General features: G+C 35.0%; 1 protein-coding gene across 1 annotated transcript in view; it reads right to left on the bottom strand.

Moving 5' to 3' along the window:
* The window catches only part of acsl2 (acyl-CoA synthetase long chain family member 2), a 33,705-nt gene extending 27,994 nt beyond the window's left edge, over positions 1-5,711 (bottom strand). The window contains exon 1 of the mRNA XM_014023845.1: positions 5,607-5,711. The gene's annotated coding sequence lies outside the window, so the exon portion shown is untranslated. The remainder of the gene's footprint in view (positions 1-5,606) is intronic.
* Positions 5,712-5,953: the final 242 nt, after the last annotated feature.

Raw genomic sequence — 5,953 nt, 5'->3', positions numbered from 1 at the left:
CCAGTGAAATATATTTATGTTTGTGGTTGTAATGTGACAAAATATGGAAAAGTTCAAGGGGTATGAATACTTTTGCAAACCACTGTAGACACGTCGTCATTATGACTTCTCTCGTAATATTATAACTTTAATCTCGTAATAATACGACTTTAATCTCATATTATGACTTTAATCTCGTAATATTATGACTTTATTCTCGTAATATTATGACTTTATTCTCGTAATATTATGACTTTAATCTCGTAATATTATGACTTTATTCTCATAAAATTACGACTTTATTCTCGTAATAATAATTTAAAAAATCTTGTCGTGTGGTCCTAATACTCTGTCGTATTATAACCCAGCTCTAAGCACAAAAACATCAGGTTGAACCAACAGCTAGCAACACCTCGGCTACAAGCTCAGCTCAACAAGCGAACAAAACGACAACGATGACAACAACCCGCCCGAGCCAGAGTTGGAGCCTGGGCTAAAACACTTGAGGTGACAACAGGTGATGTCGAAAATGAGTGAAAAGCTGGATCCCTTGACAAAGAAATCACATCACACAAGAAACTTTAAGTTAGCTGTATGTTTTGACATTAAATGTCTAAATTGGAGTGCTAGAATTACACACATTCCTAGTTCTTAGAAACATGTAAATACTTTGCTCTGCCATAAACTGAAAGGCTGTGGTTCTCCAAATAACCCTGAGGGGATGAACGAATGAAGCTCTGGAGTATTTTTATTGTGAGAACCAGCCTCAGGCTACTGAACCAGAACTTTTGGGAAAACAAACTCTGGATAGCTCTGTTCATACATGTGTAAAAACATCTGATAATACTTCCACCTCCATGCTTTACAGTTGGTCAGAGAGTCCGAGGAGTTGTCCTGTCAGCTACCAACACCCCTACTGCTGAGAGCTTCTTCAAAACTTTCTTATATACTCTGCATTTAATTTTCATGGAGGCTCATCTTGGACATACTGTTAGACCTAATTAATTAAATCTACGCACTGAAGGCTATTTGTACTCGTATTAAAGTGATTTATTTTGAATAATTTGAAGATCTTTTAAAATTCCTTGCCAGGCACAGAGGCGTTACAGTGATTTTAATGAAAAGAGCTCTTTAGTTTTTTGGATGACACTGTCCAGTAAACCAGATTACAGAACCAGTATCAGTTCATCTAAAAAAGGCCTAATTTAATTTAATTTAATTTCAAGCTCTGATAAATGCAGTGGTATACTTTTCATCTGTGAGCTTTTTTTTTTTTTTTCAGTTTAATTTGTGGCTGTGTTATGCCATTTATTGAACTTAAATATAGCCTCTTACCTTCCAAAGAAAACCACCTGTTTGTTCAAATATGGAGAAATTGTCACAAATATTTAACTTTTTCAAAAAATCATTGTAGATTTTCAGTTATGCTATTCAAGTATTTTTTTGAAAAGATGAACATCAACCTCCTCCTTCAATACCAGAGTTTCATATTATGATGAACTCAGCTTCATCCCCAGATTTTCATGTTTACTTTTATTTTTTGATTTTCTGCTGAATACACTCAGCTGACACAAGACTCAGAGATGTGTTTTCACAACCTCTCCAACACTCTCAGGTGAAGCATGTTTAAAAAAAGCAGTGTAGCCTTCCAAAATCAGAGAATATAAATAGTTTCCACCTTGTTTTTAAAAGAGGCAGCTTTTAGCCACAGGTTGGAGTGAGTAAAAACCACTTGATGCCACCTCTAACACAAGCAGCTTGTAGAGAATGACCTCTTTATTACAAAAATAAAATTATAGAAAAACTGCTTCTTTGCTCAGACAGCTTTAAACTCATCTGGTCAGCTAAGACAGATTTAAATAAAGTTTCTTGTCTTATTTTGTCTAATTTCCAACATGTCAAAATTCATTTTAAATATAGAAGAAATAAAAAGCTGAGCAGTGGCTTCAGTGAGGACAGAAAGTGACCCAGAAAAACCACAGGAGGCGGAGACACCTGATGCAGTCTGAGACCTGAGCATTTGGGTCGAGGTGAAGACAAAAGAGTCAAACAACACCAGAGTGAGAAGCAGGAAAAAAAAAACAAGAGAATAAACACTTTAAAATATAAGTGTTGTCTGGCTACAGTTCTTTAGAGGAAACACAAAGAGGCACAACTAACAACAGCAGTTTTTTCATGGAGGGTAAAGAATCAAATAAAATAAAATACATACTCATCTTGCTGACAGAACATCCCTGTCACTTTCAGGACGGTCTGGGGTCTCACGTTCAACAAAAGCCCAGAGTAACAAACAATACAAGCTTTGTGTGTTTTCCCCCTCCTACAGCATAAAACCTTCAGTTTCAGGTAACCAAGCAGCAAAAATTCTAACTTGTTATAAACAAAACCAGCTCTGCTGTAGCTTTTCTGGCTTCATCATCAATTTGTTATTTTGAACATTTTGTACTGTATTTTTACTGTATGCACCTTCAAACATTTATTATTATTATTATTATTATTATTATTATTATTATTATTATTATTATTATTATTAGAAACATGGTAACATTCTGATAATCAGTCCAATAAACAATAATGATTATTCAGGGATTAATATGCCTTTACATTCAGTGAAGAGGGAAATGTTTGTGTGGAACCATTTGTTTCACTTATTTGTAGAGTGTTTAGAGGAGCAAGTTCAGTTTGTGACATGAACCAAGTGAACCAGGTTACATCTTGTTTGATATAAACTCTGGTTTGTGTCATGATTACAAGAAATGCTGAAGGATGAATCATTCACTCTTTTTTTCTGTTTTAGCTGATTTGAAGAAGTAGGTCAAAGAACATGGTAATATTTAGACACAGACAGGATTTTACAACAATACTTTTTTCCAACTGTTTCTCATTTTAATGCAATAAAGGTTTATCCCTCTTACCTAACTATTAAATATATTGTATACTCGGTGCATAGTTTGTTTAATACTACATGTTCAGAAGGCTCAGAAAACAGAATTAGTTGATTATGTTTAATAATTAGGTTCTCTCTTATAGCAACAGTAATATACAGAATAAATCAATTCAAAAATACTTTACTGATCCTAGAGGGAAATTAGATAAAGTGCAGGAGAACTGAAAGTTTCAAGTATTATTTTTCAATATTTATACTTTCGTGGTTTAATTAGTCTTATTTAAAGCAACACCTCAATATTTCAACAGCTTGAAGAAAACTACAGCTCATATCACGTTGACTTGGTTACCTGACTTTTAACATTCTTGATGATTATGAACAACATACTTGGTCTTTATTTGAAAATAGCTACTATAAAGATGGTTGCAGATTAGTTACAGATAATGGATGAGAACAACGTCATTATTGTCATGGCAAAATTAAATCTGTTTCTGCAGCAGACTGATTCTGCAGACAACTAACACACTTTGTCCGACAAAGAGGTAACACATCCTCTATGAAGGTCAAAGGTCAACGACCCCTAATATACCAGAACAATAAAGCTTTACATTATTAACTCACATCTGTATTACAGTACTAAACCTGATTATTAAATCATTATTATTATCATTATTATCATTATTATTAATAATAATAAAATATAGTGATAATTCTTTTTGAAGCTTGAAGGCTACAGTGTGTGCGGTTTCCTGCGGCTAAACAACAGAAAAAAGAGGAAATATAAACTGAGACTGCACTGTCAGCACATCTTTTATATAAACATTAACACAACGTGTGGGCCTAAAACAGATGTAAATACAGCACAGAATAATAGCATATGAACAGGCAGGGTTATAATAGTTAATGGTTTTTAACAGATTTTAAATCGATGTGTTAGAGTTCAGTAAAGGTGTTTTTACTAAATTTTACCCTGGTATCTGTGAAATGTCTGATTTCTGCTTATTTTTATGTTTGCTGAGGTGCCTTAGCTGTGGTGGCCATCTTCAAAAGGCAATCATCTGTGAAAGCAACCAGTGTAGAGACAAACAAACACACAAGTAAAATCTTTACTATTTGCACCATTGCACTATATTAGTTGGATTTTTTTTCTTCCATCAGTGTACTGATGAAGACCCCCCACTTTAGGTTTTATATGCCCACTAAAACTGTGAGGACATGACTGTTTATGATCCTAAAAAAAAACAACAAAATCTTTAAGAGTAAAATCAGGAGCAAAACACTTAACCAGGCTGCAATAAAAAGTTAGTTACAAACTAATTGGTCACAATACTGTGTTGGAACAAATACAGATAAAAACCTGGATGAAATAAGGATTAAAAGTTTAGGAAAACTTTATATTTTTTACACTTTTGTTCTGAAGACGTGCTGAAGGACCACAGCTCTGTGTAAGCCTTTTTAGCTACTTCTGGGCTGCTTTAAGCCGCTGCGTATCAAACAGGTGATTTAAGTTTGACTCCTGTGGATCAGAGATTAAATCACCTTTCTGTGTAATCTACATAGAAAATGGGCTGATATGTTCGTCTGTTCCCAGGAGACAAACAAGTGGAAGAAGATAAAACCTGGAGCCTGACTCCATCACACACCCTGATAAAATAAATGAGATTAGAGCAGACAAAAGCAACCAATAAATCATCCTGTTTGTTTTTCCTTAAAACATGGCAGACAACAGACAAGTATTTTCCTTTCATTTCTAGTTTTAAAAATCTCAGATAATTTCATGCAACAGGAACCAAACATTTGCAGTCATTTTCAAACGTGTTCAAATTAAGAAACAGGTGTGTTCAATTAACTATAAATTGTTGATTGCACAACACAAACGCGAAGGGGTTATTTGCGGAATCAAAGTGGGCGTGTCACAAGAGTGGGCGTGTCAAAAGCATAACCACTGTGGACTACGAGGCCTACATGATGGTATCATTAGATCCTGCTTGATCTCTTTACATCCTGACCCTGACCCCAACACTAAGGTTAACCAGGAGAAAAGTGACCCAAATAGGGTTCTCCAGAAAAAGTGGTGCCGTACAGTAACGCCTCTTTTTGTTCTTGTCCAATGAGGTCGTGCCGTACGGTATCGCCCCTTTTTTGCTTGTCCAGTCAGGTGTGTCCTTTTAACAAAGTCCGTCAAATCAGGTGTGTCGCTTTAGAATCGCCTTTCCTTGTGACACGCCCACTCGTCCGCAGAGACCCCTACTTGACACAAATTTCTACAGACCTGCAAAAATGCAATAAAAAATAAAAAGCGAACAAAAACTACATCATTATACGAGTCTGGTGAGTTCTGAAGCAAACACGAGTGCAGAAGGTGAAACAAACTATATTTTTCCTTTAGTTCGTACTTATTTACTTGCTTATTGCAAAGCTAAAGAGCTGTCAGAACACGTTTTCCCCCTCTTGTTTAAAACAAACCCACAACATTTATTTATAAAAATGTGATCTAAATTGTGCCTCCGTCAGTTTGTTGAGCAGATCATTCATCTCCAAATATTTAAAAAAAAAAATCCTCGGAAGGAAGGAGAAGGAGAAAGAAAAATGGGGGGCTGGAAACTCGGCAAGCGACTCCCCAAAACTTTTATCTCCTTTTTTTTGACTGAAAACGTGTCTCGGAACTAAAAGTAAAAGTTGTTTTATAAACGTAAAAGCAATTACACCGACAGTATTTAAAACAACAAATCAAACTAACCTGGGGAACACGCAGGTCTTCTCGAGGATCTCTGCGCTACAACTTCAGCAGTTCTGCAGAAAAACCACTGGAATTTGAGCGAAACGTCGCATTGAAGTGTTACACTTCCGGTCAGACTTTCAAAGTAAAAACTAAGGAGCAAACYGAATGGATTTCAAAATATACGTCCTAAGTGTACCGGTAAATGTGACRTGAAAATAATAGAAAAGACTTGCAAATATATTTACACAACAGATTTTTTACTTATTACATTTGATATTGTAGACTAAGATTTATATATTTTTAAATCTTAATAACTGATTTAGTAACTTTATTTTATGACCAAAGATCAAACTCTTAATGTTTAT

This window comes from Austrofundulus limnaeus, unplaced genomic scaffold (genome assembly GCF_001266775.1).
Source record: "Austrofundulus limnaeus strain Quisiro unplaced genomic scaffold, Austrofundulus_limnaeus-1.0 Scaffold393, whole genome shotgun sequence".
In the NCBI taxonomy this organism is placed as follows: Eukaryota; Metazoa; Chordata; class Actinopteri; order Cyprinodontiformes; family Rivulidae; genus Austrofundulus; species Austrofundulus limnaeus.
This window is presented reverse-complemented; position numbering and strand designations above follow the sequence as displayed.